We start from the raw sequence: 13718 nt of genomic DNA, 5'->3' as shown, positions 1-13718 counted from the left end.
TTTGTCTGTATTTACAGGGGATCCCCGGGAGTGTGTCGGTTTTTAGTGGGAGTTCCCGGCAGTGTGTCAGTGTTTACAGCGAGAACCCAGGAGTGGGTCAGTAATAACAGGGGATCCAAGTGAGTGAGCCCATATTTACAAGGACCGCCAATCGTGTGTCTGTATTTACAGGGGTTCCCTGGGAGTGTGTCAGTGTTTACAAGGGGTCCCCGGGGAGTGTGTCAGTTTTTACAGGAGGTCCCCACAAGTGTGTCTGTATAAACAGGGGGTCCATGGGAGTGTCTGTGTTTACACGGGGTCCCAAGGGGTATGTCGGTATTTTCAGTGGGTCCCTGGGAATGTGCCAGTTTTTGCAGGGTGTCCCCGGGGAGTGTGTAAGTATCACAGGGAGTCCCTGGGAGTGTGTCAGTATTTCCAGGGAGTTCCTGTGGAGTGTGTTGGTCTTTACAGGGAGTCCCTGGGGAGTGTGTCGGTATTTACTTACTTGGTGACTGAGGTGAACTCACCCCAGATGTTGGGGGAACCCTCTACTGGCTGTGAGCCTGGGCTGGGCACAAGGAAACGGGAGTGACATCGAGCCTGATATCTGTAAAAGATCAGATAGAGACTGGTGTCACAGAGGAGTCAGCAATAAATGTCTTCCTTCAACTAACTCCCGGTGTTCTCCAATAATGCTCCAAGATCTCCTTATCGAGACAATGACTCCCACACTGAGATGTAAGGTTTTGCTGATGAGCTATTCTGCTGTGAGGGGCTTCACAACCAACCCTAAACACTGTCTCTCCCGCGTGCAGGCTCTATGCAAATGGTCCATTCACGCTTACCCCCTCAAGGGTCATAGAATCATAGAAATTTACAACATAGAAGGAATTCATTTTGCTACATCGTGTCCACGCAGGCCGACAAAGAGCTATTCAGCTAAATGTCATTTTTCAACTCTTGGTCCGTAGCCCTGTAGGTTACGGGACTTCAAGTGCACATCCAAGCATTTTTTAAATGTGGTGAGGGTTTCTGCCTCTACCACCCTTTCAGGCAGTGAGTTCCAGACCCCCTCCAACTGCTGGTTGAAGAAATTTCCCTGCAAATCCCCTCTAACCCTCATACCAATTACTGTAAATCTATGCCGAATGGTTGTTGACCCCTCTGCTAAGGGAAATAGCTCCATCCTATTCACTCTATCGAGGCCCCTCTTAATTTTATACACCGCAGAAAAGTCTCCTCTCAGCCTCCTTTGTTACAAAGGAAGCAAACCCAGCCTATCCAATCATTCCTCATAGCTAAAATTCTCCAGTCCAGGCAACGTCCGCTTAAATCTCCTCTGTACCCTCTCCAGTGCAATCACATCTTTCCTGTAATGTGGTGACCAGAACTGATCGCAGTATTCTAGCTGTGGCTTAACTAGTGTTTTACACAGTTCAAGCATAACCTCCCTGCTCTTGAATTATTCGACCGTTGGATAGCGAGAAGGAGCTGCGATCCTGGCTGATTTTCAAACCCCTGCCCCCCAGCGCAGGGATATCAAGCTCCAATCATGTCCCTATTCCTGCATACTAGCCAAGATCAGGTTAATTCAGCACTGGGTCGGGGATGGAGGCTGGGCCTTCCCTGCGAGCGCTGTGTGGACAGGTTCCAGGCGTACCCTCTCCTTCCCCTCCGCCAGTACGTGCGTTGCTGTCTTGCTGGGCTGAGGGGGCGGGGTCAGGGTGACCCAAGCGGGCAAACCTTTGTTTGGTCAGGGGTGATGACCTTTCTGCCAGGCGGAGGCAGGAGTGGGACGGGACCTCCGATCCCTCCTATAGCCCGCGGCCTCGATCTGTTCCGCTTTTTATTGTTCTGATTGCAAGCATAGAAAGATCCCGCAATCAGAGCACGCCCTCAGCTCCATTTACCCGCCCTCTCACAACATGGCACAGCACAGAAACAGGCCATTCGGCCCAACCGGTCTCTGCTAATTGCGGCCTTCGCCCCTTAACTCAGCACAGACCAGAAGTGAAACTGTGAGGCCTCCCCAGGTCGGTTGGGACTGAAGGGGATGGTATTAACAAGGAGTTGCATCCCTGTCACCCCTCCCCCTCTATCCCCCTCCCCCTGTAGCTCCTCCCCGTAACCCCTCCTCCTGTAGCCCCTCCCCCTATAGCCCGGCCCTGAAACCCCTTCCCCTGTAACCCCTCCCCTCTATCCCCCTCCCCCTGTAACCACTCCTCCTGTAATCCCTCCCTTCTATCCCACTCCCCCTGTAACCCCTCCTCCTGTAGCCCCTCCCCCTGTGGCCCCGCCCACCAGCGGAACCCACAGTTGCGCCTCTCTCCCGCGACGACGTTGTCCCCCGGCCCAGCCTCGCTGTCGCCCCTGGTAAACCCCACCTCCGGCGTCTGTGCTCGGCGGCTGGCGAACCTGACGCGTCGCCCCTGGCAACTGTGGAGAGACCTTTAAAAACCGCGATTAATTCATGAAAAGTTTGCAGCAGTCAATTTATTTTCATGATACCATTCTCCGTTTTAGCATTTTATTATAAAATCAACAAATGCCAGGTTGCTTTTCTATTTTAAACATCGCCGCTTTTCTGTTACGTCAGGAGGTCGTCTCACTGGGGGAAGCCCAGTGCGCAGGCGTGGGCTGTATGTGGAGCATGCGCAGTGTGACTTTGATCAGCGGGGACGCGGGCTGTGAGCGGGCGAAGGTCTGACATGTAGTTTGGAGTCGAATTTGAATCAGCGGGATAAGGGGAGCAACGTGCTCGACAGGTGGGCTTTATAAACACCTGCTGCAGGTCGCCAACCCGGACTAAGAAACAACAGGTCTCGAATTTGCAGCTCTGGGGCGTTTTCGCGGTAACAGGCCCAAACTGACGGTCGCCATCTTTGTAAAGGACAGCTGCAGGTTTCTGCGCCGCCATCGTGATTCACCGAGCAGTAGAGCGCATGCGTGGCCATCTTTGTGAAAGAACAATGTGTCGGCGGGGTTTCAGGATCCCAGCCAGAGTCAGCACCTTCAGGGAAGGGGAACCAGTGAGTGTAGAACTGAACCCAGCCAGAGTCAGCACCTTCAGGGGAGGGGAGGGGGTCCAGTGAGTGTAGAACTGAACACAGCCAGAATTGGTGGTGAAAACTGGTAGTGGAGGAGAAACACTCCAGAATATAAGAAATAGGAGCAGGTGTAGACCATTTGGCCCCTCGAGCCTGCTCTGCCGTTCAATAAGATCATGGCTGATCTGATGATGGACTCAACTCCACTTCCCTGCCTGCTCTCCATAACCCTTTACTCCCTTATCGCTCAAAAATATGTCTATCTCCACCTTAAATATATTCAATGACCCAGCCTCCACAGCTCTCTGGGGCACAGAATTCCACAGATTTACAACCCTCTGAGAGAATAAACGCCACCTCATCTCAGTTTTAAATAGGCGGCCCCTTATTCTGAGACTATGTCCCCTAGTTTTAGTTTCCCCTGTGAGTGGAAACATCCTCTCTGCATCCGCCTTGTCAAGCCCCCTCATTATCTTATATGTTTCAATAAGATCACCCCTCATTCTTCTAAACTCCAATGTGTATAGGCTCAACCTATGTTCATAATTCAAATGCCTCATCTCTGGAATTAATGTAGTGAACCTTCTATGAACAGCCTCCAAGCAGTACTCCAGGTGTGGCCTCACCAATACTCTGTACACTTGGTGCAGGACTTCTTTGCTTTCATACTCTATCCCACTTGCAATAAACATCAACATTCCATTTGCCTTCCTGGTTACTTGCTGTACCTTCATACTATCTTTTTATGTTTTATGCACAAGGAACTCCAGGTTTCTCTGTACTGCAGCATTTTGCAATTTTTCTCCATTTAAATTATAATTTGCTTTTCTATTATTTCTGCCAAAGTGGATAACCTCACATTTTCCCACATTATACTCCATCTGCCAAATTTTTGCCCACTCACTTAGCCTGTCTATATCCCTTTGCAGATTTTTGTGTCCGCTTCACAATTTGCTGATCCACCCATCTTTGTATCATCAGCAACTTGGCTATATTACACTCGGTCCCTTCATCCAAGTCATTAATATAGATTGTAAATAGTTGGGGCCTAGCACTGATCCCTGCGGCACCCCACTAGTTACTGTTTGCCAATCGGAAAATGACCCATTTATCCTGACTCCGTTTTCTGTCAGTTAGCCAATCCTCTATCCATGCTAAGATATTGCCCCCAACCCCATGAGCTTTTATCTTGTGCAGTAACCTTTTATATGGCACCTTATCGAATGCCTTCTAGAAATCCAAATACACCACATCCACTGGTTCCCCCTTATCCACCCTGCTCGTTATATCCTCAAAGAACTCCAGCAAATTTGTCAAACATGATTTCCCTTTCATAAAACCATGTTGACTCTGCTTGATTGAATCTTGCTTTTCCAAATGTCCTGCTACTGCTTCCTTAACGATGGACTCCAGCATTTTCCCAATGACAGATCTTAGGCTAACTGGTCTATAGTTTCTTGCTTTTGTCTGCCTCCTTTTTTAAATAGGGGTGTTACATTTGTGGTTTTCCAATCTGCTGGGACCGCGGCAGAATCCAGGGAATTTTGGTAGATTACAACCAATGCATCCACTATCTCTGGAGCCACTTCTCTTAAGACCCCAGGATGTAAGGCGTCAGGTCCAAGGGACTTGTCCACCTTTCGTCCCATTATTTTACTTAATACTACTTCATTAGTAATGGTGATTGTATTAAGTTCCTCCCTACCTATAGTCCTTTGATTATCCACTATTGGGATGTATTTAGTGTCTTCTAGCGTGAAGACTGATACAAAATATTTGTTCAACGTCGCTGCCATTTCCCTGTTCTCCATTTTAATACCATCCCTTATTTGTTTAGTTAGCCATGGATGGTTATCCCTTTTCTTGCAGTCTTTCCTTCTCATTGGGATATATTTTAGTTGCGAGTTATGAAATATCTCCTTAAATGTCTGCCATAGCTCATCAATCGTCCCATTCTTTAGTCTATTTTCCTAGTCCACTTTAGCCAACTCTGCTCTCATACCTTTGTAGTCCCCTTTATTTAAGCTTCGGACCCTGGTTTGAGAACCAACTTTCTCACCCTCCAACTGAATTTGAAATTCAACATATTATGGTCACTCATTCCTCGAGAATCTTTTACTACAAGGTCATTTATTAATCCTGCCTCATTACACAGTACTAGTTCTAAGATAGCTCACTCCCTGGTTGGTTCCGCAATGTACTGTTCAAGGAAACTATCCTGGATTCACTCTTCCTCAAGGCTTCCCTGACCAATTTGCTTCGTCCAATCAATATGAAGGTTAAAATCACCCATAATTATTGCCATTCCTTTATTACAAGCTTCCATTATTTCTTGATTTATACTCCGTCCAACAGTGCAGCTACTGTTAGGGGGCCTATGCACTAAGCACACCGGCAACTTTTTCCCCTTATTATTCCTTATCTCCACCCAAACTGTTTCAACATCTTGATCCTCTGAGCCAATATCGTTTCTCAGTAACGCACTGATCCCATCCTTTATTAACAGTGCTAGCCCACCTCCTTTTCCTTCCGAAATGTGTGATGGGTTTGGATTTCAGCACAGCAGGAGGATCAATGTGTGGGACAGGGATTTACAGCTTTGGAAGAACAAGAGAGGAAAGAAAGTTCCATGGAAACTAGATTTGTCTATTTTGAATTTCTGTCTTGTACTGACAGTGATGAGTTTTGTTATCTCCTTTTACAGGAGGGGAGATTTTCAGACCATACATCGTGTCAAGATCTGACGGAGTCAATCGTTTCATCAGGACCTGAATATCATCGGGCTTTGAAAGTGGAAGGAGAAATGCTTGTCTGTTCTGTCTGTGGGAATAGATTTCAAATATCTGTGTGACTGGAAAAGTATCGAGACTAACACACTCGAGTGAATGTTCCAGTGCACTGTCTGTGGAAAGAGCTTTAGCCAGTTACACAGCCTGAAAAAACATCGCACCATTCAAACCACGGAGAAACTGTAAATGTGTTGTGTGTGTGGGCGAGGCTTCAACTGATTGTCCAACCATGGAGAGTCACAAGGATACTCGCACCATGGAGAAACCGTGGAAATGTGGTGATTGTGAGAAGGTATTCAGATCACCGTCTGAGCTGGAAATTCATCGACGCAATTACACAGGGGAGAGGCCGTTCACCTGCCTTGTGTGTGGGAAAGGATTCACTCGGTCATCCCAACTTGTAACTCACCAGCGAGTTCACACTGGGGAGAGGCCATTCACCTGCTCTGAGTGTGGGAAGGGTTTCACTGATTCATCCAACCTTGTAACTCACCAGCGAGTTCACACTAGGGAGAGGCCATTCACCTGCTCTGAATGTGGAAAGGGATTCATTACATCATCGCACCTTGTAACTCATCAGCGAGTTCACACTGGGGAGAGGCCGTTCACCTGCTCTGAGTGTGGGAAGGGATTCACTCAGTCATGCGACCTGCTGAAACACCAGCGAGTTCACACTGGGGAGAGACCATTCACCTGCTCTGAGTGTGGAAAGGGATTCATTTGTTCATCCCAGCTTGTAGCTCACCAGCGAGTTCACACTGGGGAGAGGCCATTCACCTGCTCTGAGTGTGGGAAGGGATTCACTCAGTCATCCAACCTGATGAGACACCAGCAATTTCACACTGGGGAGAGGCCGTTCACCTGCTCTGAGTGTGGGAAGCGATTCACTCAGTCATCCACCCTGCTGACACATCAGCGAGTTCACACTGGAGAGAGGCCGTTCACCTGCTCTGAGTGTGGGAAGCGATTCGCTCGGTCATACAACCTGCTGACACACCAGCGAGTTCACAAGTGACTGCAGGGGTTGGAATCTGCTGTTATTGCTGCTGTTAATCACATCTCGACTGAACCATGTCCATTCTGACATTTGGGGTTTGTTTCTGCTGATAACCCTATAACTGGGCTGGACTTTAATATTCTGGATATATTGCTGATGGTGTTCTCGGGTTTGCAGTGTCCATTTTAAGAAACGCTGTGTGTTATCTTTCCCCTTAATTCAGCGACTCTCAACAGAAATTTAGTGTGCAATAAAATTATGAACTTTTACTTTAATCCTCAATTGATCTTTGGTTCAAAATCTACAATAGTGTGTGAAAGTTTCCACTGAATAAAATCTCCAATTACAAAGAGCTTGTTAACAATTCTTACTGACTTGCACATTACACACAGTGGCCCCTCCATTATCCACCAGAAAGAAGGGCAATGGGAATTGGTGGCCCTCCATTATCCACCAGAAAGAAGGGCAATGGGAATTGGTGGGGAATCAGTGTCCCCAAATATTGCCCTTCCCGTCTGGTGTAGCAATCCCCTCGGCACAGGAATGTAGACAAGTCCAGACCAAACCAGTGTGCAGTACTCCAGGTGTGGTCTTACCAACGCCCTGTACAGTTTTGTAGCAGGACTTCCCTACTTTTACACTCCATCCCCCTTGCAATAAAGGCCAGCATTCCATTTGCCTTCCTGATTACTTCCTGCTAACCTTTTGAGTTTCATGTACAAGAACCCCCACATCCCTCTGTACTACAGCATTTTGTAATTGTTCCATTTAAATAATTTGCTTTTTTAGTTTTCCTACCAAAGGAGGTAACCTGACATTTTACCAAATTATAGTCCATCTGCCAGATTTTTGCCCACTCACTGAGCCTATCTATATCCCTTTGTAGATTCTTTGCGTCCTCCTCACAACTTGCTTTCCCACCTATCTTTGTATCACCAGCAAATTTGGCTGCATTACACTCGGTTCCTTCATCCAAGTCATTAATATAAATTGTAAATAGTTGAGGCCCCAGCACTGATCCCTGCGGCACCCCACTAGTTACAGTTTGCCAATCTGAGAATGACCCATTTATCCCAACTTTTTGTTAGTTAGCCAATCCTCTATTTACGCTAATATGTTACCCCCAGCCCCGTGAGCTTTTAACTTGTGCAGTAACCTTTTGTGTGGCACCTTATCGAATGCTTTCTGGAAATGCAAATATACGACATCAACTGGTTCCCCTTTATCTACTCTGCTTGTTACATCCCCAAACAACTCCAGCAAATTTGTCAAAAATGATTTCCCTTTCATAAAACCATGCTGACTGCGTGACTGCTTTATGATTTTCTAAATGTCCTGCTACTACTTCCTTAATGATGGACTCCAGTATTTTCCCAATGACAGATGGTAGGCTAACTGGTCTATAGTTTCCTGCCTTCTGACTCCCTCCTTTCTTGAATAAGGGTGTTATATTTGCACTTTTCCAGTCCGCTGGGACCTCTCCAGAATTCAGGGAATTTTGGTAGATTACAACCAATGCAGCCACTATCTGCAGCCACTTCGTTTAAAATCCTAGGATGCATGTCATCAGGTCCAGGGGACTTATCCACCTTTAGTCCCATTAGTTTGCTTAGTACCTTATCTCTAGTGATAGTGTTTGTTTTAAGTTATTCCTCCCCGCTCTCCCGCCCCCTGCCCCCCCCACTGCAATAGTGCCTTGATTATCAACTGTTGGGATTTTTTTGGTGTCCTCTACCGTAAAGACTGATACAAAATATTTGTTTAAAATCTGCCATTTCCAAGTTCCCAATTATTAATTCTCCAGTCTCGTCCTCTAAGGGACCAACATTTACTTTAGCTACTCGTTTCCTTTTTATATACCTGTAGAAGCTCTTACTCTCTGTTTTTATATTTCTTGCTAGTTTGCTCTCATATGCTACCTTCTCTGTCTTTATCATATTTTTAGTCGTCCTTTGCTGGTTTATAAAAATTTCCCAATCCTCTGGCCTTCCACTGTCCTTCGCAACATTATATGCCTTTTTTTTCCAATTTGATACCATCCTTTACTTCCTTAGTTAGCCAGGGATGGTTCATCCTTCTCTTAGCATCTTTATTTCTCACTTGAATAAATCTTTGCTGAGAAGTTATGAAATATCTCCTTAAATGTTTGCCACTGCGTTTCTACAGTCTTACCCTTTAACATATTTTCCCAGTCCACTTGGTGTCAGTGACGAGGGTTGGTTTATATCACATGGGAGGATATTGGTGTCAAGACTGTGGGGTTGGTTCATCCTTCTTTGACCTGACCAAGGCCTTTGACATGGTCAACTGTGAGGGATTATCGAGTGTACTCTACAAATTTGGCTGTCTCAAAAATTTGTCACCATCCTCCGCTTGCTTTATGATAACATGCAAGCCATGATCCTGACCAATGGATCCACCACGGACACAGTTCATGTCCGAACCGGGGTGAAGCAAGGCTGTGTCATTGCACCGACGCTCTTGTCGATCTTCCTTGCTGCAAAGCCACTTCTCACCATCAGTAAGCTTCCTGCTGAAGTGGAGATCATCTATAGAACAAACGGGAAACTGTTCAACTTCCATCACCTTCAGACCAGATCCAAGGTCGTGCCATCCTCTGTCCTCGAATTACAATATGCAGATGACGCTTGTATCTGCATTCACTTGGAGGACAGGCTCCAAACCATCATCAACACTTTCACCGTAGCGACTGAGAGCATAGGCCTTACACTAAACATCCGTAAAACAAAGGTGCTCTATCAACCTGCTCCCGCCACACAGCACTATCACCCCCATCCCCCTCCTCCCCCAATTATCAAAATCCATGCTGAGGTCTTGAACAATTAGGACCATTTTTCATACCTCGGGAGCCTACTGTCAACAAGGACAGATTTTGATAACTAGGTCCAATACCACCTTCAGTGTGCCAGTGCAGCCTTTGGTCGCCTAAGGAATAGAGTGTTTGAAGACCAGAACCTTAAAAGCGGCACAAAGCTCATGGTCTACAAAGCAGTAGTGATACCTGCCCTCATATGTGCTTCTCTGACATGGACTATACAGTAGGCACATCAAAGCACTGGAGAAATACCATCAGCGTTGCCTGTGAAAGGTCCTGCAAATACATTGCTAGGATAGGTGCATCAATATCCTCACGCAGGCCAACATCCTCAGCATTGAAGCATTGACCACGCTCGATCAGCTACAATGGACGGGCCACATTGTCCATATGCCCGATACGAGACTCCCAAAGCAAGCACTCTACTTGGAGCTTCGACACGGCAAGCGAGCCCCAGGGGGGCAAAGGAAACGCTTCAAGGACACCCTCAAGGCTTCTTTGAAGAAGTTCAACATCCCCACCGACACCTGGGAATCCCTGGCACAAGATCACTGAAAATGGAAGAGAATAGTCCGTGAGGGCATTGAACACTTTGAGTCTCATCACCAGGAGTAAGCAGAGACCAAGCGCATACGGCGGAAGGAGCAAACAACAACCCATGTACTGCAACAAACCGACACTTCAACCAACGTACTTTCGACCACCGTCTGACCAACCTGCGACAGAGACTGGAGCTCCCGCATTGGACTTAACAGACAACTGAGATCTAATTTTTAATGTGGAAGCAAGTCATCCTCAACTCCAAGAGACTGACTTTTATGATGATGGTTGGTTTATATCAGACAAGAGGAGATTGGTGTCAGTGACTGTGGGGTTGGTTTATATCAGACAGGAGGAGATTGGTGTCAGTGACTGTGGGGTTGGTTTATATCAGACAGGAGGAGATTGGTGTCAATCACTGTGGGGTTGGTTTATATCAGACAGGAGGAGATTGGTGTCAGTGACTGTGGGGTTGGTTTATATCAGACAGGAGGAGATTGGTGTCAGTGACTGTGGGGTTGGTTTATATCAGACAGGAGGAGATTGGTGTCAGTGACTGTGGGGTTGGTTTATATCAGACAGGAGGAGATTGGTGTCAGTGACTGTGGGGTTGGTTTATATCAGACAGGAGGAGATTGGTGTCAGTGACTGTGGGGTTGGTTTATATCAGACAGGAGGAGATTGGTGTCAGTGACTGTGGGGTTGGTTTATATCAGACAGGAGGAGATTGGTGTCAGTGACTGTGGGGTTGGTTTATATCAGACAGGAGGAGATTGGTGTCAATCACTGTGGGGTTGGTTTATATCAGACAGGAGGAGATTGGTGTCAGTGACTGTGGGGTTGGTTTATATCAGACAGGAGGAGATTGGTGTCAGTGACTGTGGGGTTGGTTTATATCAGACAGGAGGAGATTGGTGTCAGTGACTGTGGGGTTGGTTTATATCAGACAGGAGGAGATTGGTGTCAGTGACTGTGGGGTTGGTTTATATCAGACAGGAGGAGATTGATGTCAGTGACTGTGGGGTTGGTTTATATCAGACAGGAGGAGATTGGTGTCAGTGACTGTGGGGTTGGTTTATATCAGACACGAGGAGATTGGTGTCAGTGACTGTGGGGTTGGTTTATATCAGACACGAGGAGATTGGTGTCATGGAATCATAGCAGTTTACAACACAGAAAGAGGCCATTTGGCCCATCGTGTCTGTGTGGCTGAAAAAGAGCTATCCAGCCTAATCCCACTTTGCAGCTCTTGGTCCGTAGCCCTGTAGGTTATGACACTTCAAATGCATATCCAAGTAATTTTGTAAATGCAATGAGGGTTTCTGTCTCCAGCACTCTTTCAGGTAGTAAGTTCCAGATTCTGGAGGTTATGCTCAGACTGTGTAAAATACAAGTTAGGCCACGGTTAGGTAGAGTACTTGCACAGTTCTGGTCCCCACATTACAGGAACATAGAAACATAGAAACATAGAAAATAGGTGCAGGAGCAGGCCATTCAGCCCTTCTAGCCTGCACCGCCATTCAATGAGTTCATGGCTGAACATGAAACTTCAGTACCCACTTCCTGCTTTCACGCCATACCCCTTGATCCCCCGAGTAGTAAGGACTTCATCTAACTCCCTTTTGAATATATTTAGTGAATTGGCCTCAACTACTTCCTGTGGTAGAGAATTCCACAGGTTCACCACTCTCTGGGTGAAGAAGTTTCTCCTTATCTCGGTCCTAAATGGCTTACCCCTTATCCTTAGACTGTGACCCCTGGTTCTGGACTTCCCCAACATTGGGAACATTCTTCCTGCATCCAACCTGTCCAAACCCGTCAGAATTTTAAACGTTTCTATGAGGTCCCCTCTCACTCTTCTGAACTCCAGTGAATACAAGCCCAGTTGATCCAGTCTTTCTTGATAGGTCAGTCCCACCATCCCGGGAATCAGTCTGGTGAACCTTCGCTGCACTCCCTCAATAGCAAGTATGTCCTTCCTCAAGTTAGGAGACCAAAACTGTACACAATACTCCAGGTGTGGCCTCACCAAGGCCCTGTACAACTGTAGCAACACCTCCCTGCCCCTGTACTCAAATCCCCTCGCTATGAAGGCCAACATGCCATTTGCTTTCTTAACCGCCTGCTGTACCTGCATGCCAACCTTCAATGACTGATGTACCATGACACCCAGGTCTCGTTGCACCTTCCCTTTTCCTAATCTGTCACCATTCAGATAATAGTCTGTCTCTCTGTTTTTACCACCAAAGTGGATAACCTCACATTTATCCACATTATACTTCATCTGCCACGCATTTGCCCACTCACCTAACCTATCCAAGTCACTCTGTAGCCTCATAGCATTCTCCTCGCAGCTCACACTGCCACCCAACTTAGTGTCATCCGCAAATTTGGAGATACTACATTTAATCCCCTCGTCTAAATCATTAATGTACAATGTAAACAGCTGGGGCCCCAGCACAGAACCCTGCGGTACCCCACTAGTCACTGCCTGCCATTCCGAAAAGTACCCATTTACTCCTACTCTTTGCTTCCTGTCTGACAACCAGTTCTCAATCCACGTCAGCACACTACCCCCAATCCCATGTGCTTTAACTTTGCACATTAATCTCCTGTGTGGGACCTTGTCGAAAGCCTTCTGAAAGTCCAAATATACCACATCAACTGGTACTCCTTTGTCCACTTTATTGGAAACATCCTCAAAAAATTCCAGAAGATTTGTCAAGCATGATCTCCCTTTCACAAATCCATGCTGACTTGGACCTATCATGTCACCATTTTCCAAATGCGCTGCTATGACATCCTTAATAATTGATTCCATCATTTTACCCACTACTGAGGTCAGGCTGACCGGTCTATAATTCCCTGCTTTCTCTCTCCCTCCTTTTTTAAAAAGTGGGGTTACATTGGCTACCCTCCACTCGATAGGAACTGATCCAGAGTCAATGGAATGTTGGAAAATGACTGTCAATGCATCCGCTATTTCCAAGGCCACCTCCTTAAGTACTCTGGGATGCAGTCCATCAGGCCCTGGGGATTTATCGGCCTTCAATCCCATCAATTTCCCCAACACAATTTCCCGACTAATAAAGATTTCCCTCAGTTCCTCCTCCTTAATAGACCCTCTGACCACTTTTATATCCGGAAGGTTGTTTGTGTCCTCCTTAGTGAATACTGAACCAAAGTACTTGTTCAATTGGTCTGCCATTTCTTTGTTCCCCGTTATGACTTCCCCTGATTCTGATTGCAGGGGACCTACGTTTGTCTTACTAACCTTTTTCTCTTTACATACCTATAGAAACTTTTGCAATCCGCCTTAATGTTCCCTGCAAGCTTCTTCTCGTACTCCATTTTCCCTGCCCTAATCAAACCCTTTGTCCTCCTCTGCTGAGTTCTAAATTTCTCCCAGTCCCCAGAACGATGTGATTGCACTGGAGAGGGTACAAAGGAGATTTACGAGGATGTTAACTGGACTGAAGAATTTGAGCTATGAAGAAAGTTTGGGTGGGCTGGTGTTGTTTTCTTTGGAA

The 13718-nt window shown here is 46.6% G+C and overlaps 1 long non-coding RNA gene and 1 pseudogene across 1 annotated transcript in view; one reads left to right on the top strand and one right to left on the bottom strand.

Annotated features, from left to right (window-relative positions):
- Positions 1–7162, top strand: part of LOC139274067 (zinc finger protein 850-like) — a 113603-nt pseudogene extending 106441 nt beyond the window's left edge.
- A 2457-nt stretch (positions 7163–9619) lies between these two features.
- The window catches only part of LOC139273483 (uncharacterized), a 35134-nt gene continuing 31035 nt past the window's right edge, over positions 9620–13718 (bottom strand). Inside the window, exon 5 of the long non-coding RNA XR_011595135.1 lies at positions 9620–10199. This is a non-coding gene — a long non-coding RNA (uncharacterized lncRNA). The remainder of the gene's footprint in view (positions 10200–13718) is intronic.

This window comes from Pristiophorus japonicus, chromosome 9 (genome assembly GCF_044704955.1).
Source record: "Pristiophorus japonicus isolate sPriJap1 chromosome 9, sPriJap1.hap1, whole genome shotgun sequence".
Classification (NCBI taxonomy): Eukaryota; Metazoa; Chordata; class Chondrichthyes; family Pristiophoridae; genus Pristiophorus; species Pristiophorus japonicus.
The sequence above is the reverse complement of the archived record's forward strand: the minus strand, read 5'-3'. Positions and strand labels throughout refer to the sequence as shown.